The sequence below is a fragment of the Rhincodon typus genome, chromosome 16, assembly GCF_021869965.1.
Source record: "Rhincodon typus isolate 14 chromosome 16, sRhiTyp1.1, whole genome shotgun sequence".
NCBI lineage: Eukaryota > Metazoa > Chordata > Chondrichthyes > Orectolobiformes > Rhincodontidae > Rhincodon > Rhincodon typus.
Genome location: NC_063347.1, coordinates 2,624,349 through 2,626,311, shown reverse-complemented (window position 1 = coordinate 2,626,311; position 1,963 = coordinate 2,624,349). Strand labels below are relative to the sequence as shown.

At 48.2% G+C, this 1,963-nt stretch overlaps 1 protein-coding gene across 1 annotated transcript in view; it reads right to left on the bottom strand.

Moving 5' to 3' along the window:
- Nucleotides 1-1,963, bottom strand: part of LOC109925880 (sodium- and chloride-dependent taurine transporter-like) — a 40,647-nt gene that overhangs the window by 18,379 nt on the left and 20,305 nt on the right. The gene's annotated exons all lie outside the window — the stretch shown is intronic.

Below are 1,963 nucleotides of genomic sequence, written 5' to 3'. Positions count from 1 at the left end.
GATGGGGGAGCGGATAGTGTTGGGTGAGGGGAATGGGACGGGAATGGGGTGTGGAATAGGATAGTGTTGGGGAGGGAATAGTGGTGGAGGAGGGGATGGTGATGGGGAGGGGAATGGGATAGTGATGGGGGAGGGGATAGTGTTGGTGGAGGGGAATGAGACAGCGATGGGGTAGGGGAATGGGATGGGGATGGGGAATAGCGATGGGCGTGGGGATCGGGACGGGGATGGTGAGGGTATGTTTAACCCTTGATATTTTGTCGGTGACCATTTCAAAGGAGGAGACTAGGGGGTTTGTTGTGGGGATTAGCTGTGGTCCCTCAGCGAGTACAGTCAGCAGTAAACAGCTCGGAGCCTCTGGAGGAATCAGAAAATGGCTCTTCACTGTTGTGCCCTTCCTCTCTGTACACACGGGTCACACACTGGGCAACTTGTGGGCGAGGGTGGGGGTTGATGGGAAGGGGGTGGGTGGGGGCGGATGGTGGTGAACATTTACAGAAGAACATCCCACACAAGATGAGCGAAGTTGGAGTAATTAATCACATCTGGCAAATCAATCGGTTTTACCGTCACTGGTTTGAAATGAGGTCGGCCTCTTATAGCCAGTCCAATCGGTCGAGAGGACACGGAAAATTAATTTTGTCGTATCACCCACAAAAAGAAGAATTTCCAATTTATCTACCCACTCCGTCTGCCAGAATTCAACAAAGCCAACTTTCAAAAGATTAGGGTAATATCCAAACTGACAAAGGAGGTTATAAAGTGGTTAAAAATTAATAAATTGTTTCATAGAAAGAAGCAAGAAAAAAGAAGCTCCATTATTAGTTTTGAATCAGATTTAATGTTTTAATGTACATCTTTTTTTCATGAAAGCAATTCATTAAAAATCAGACTGAAGAACATGTAACTGCAAGGTCACACTGTAGGCCACTGGACTGGAATGACTGTGCGATCCTTATTATAAAAGTCTTTACTGTCTCTATTATTATTTCGATCTTTAAGACCAATTTAAGACTTGGGGAATGCAGCAAACTTTGGTCCCAGGTCAGCAATTTAAAGCTCGATATCTGGCTGAGGTTTTAAGGGGCTCCTGGGCCAGGAGATGCAGCAAGGATTGAACTCTGCACACAAACAGAAGTTCTCAAGCCAGGCTCACACTGTCCTCCCCCCTACCCAACCCTGGATTTACTGACTGAGGAATATCTTCTCTCAATGCCCGCTCATCGAAAGGGGTGAGAGTGGCCACATAAGTCAAAGTGAGCCACAGGCGCTTAGAATTGTGGTAAAGGTGGGGAAACTGAACAGAGAAAATATCGCATGGTTCAGGGCTTTTCCTGTGAACTGTTTTCATTCCACTCACTTTGTTGTGTTTTGTATGTTATGGAACCGATAGATACCAGTATCAGCATCAAACACTCCCAGGACAGGGACTGCACGGGGTTAGATACAGAGTAAAGTTCCCTCTACACTGTCCCCATCAAACACTCCCAGGACAGGGACAGCACAGGGTTAGATACAGAGTAAAGCTCCCTCTACACTGTCCCATCACTCCCAGGACAGGGACAGCACGGGGTTAGATACGGAGTAAAGCTTCCTCTACACTGTCCCATCACTCCCAGGACAGGGACAGCATGGGGTTAGATACAGAGTAAAGCTCCCTCTACACTCTATCTCTGACTGTGAGCTTCATACTGAGGTACGATATAACCCTGGGTGCACAAGCTGCCTTGTGGACTTTCTGAAGGTGCTTCCCAACTGTGGGCCCCTCTTTTTGGGGCTGTTTGATGCCATGGTGCTTGTCTGTTGAACACTCTGAGAGCTGAGAGAGGTCAGCGAGTGAGCCCGTGTGGCAAATCCTGACAGAGGTCAGGGATCAGTGCAACCACTCCCCCTGTGCCACCTGGGGACTCTCTCCATAGCTCCTGCAGAGTTGTTGCAGGATGGTTAATTCTCTGCCAGCCCA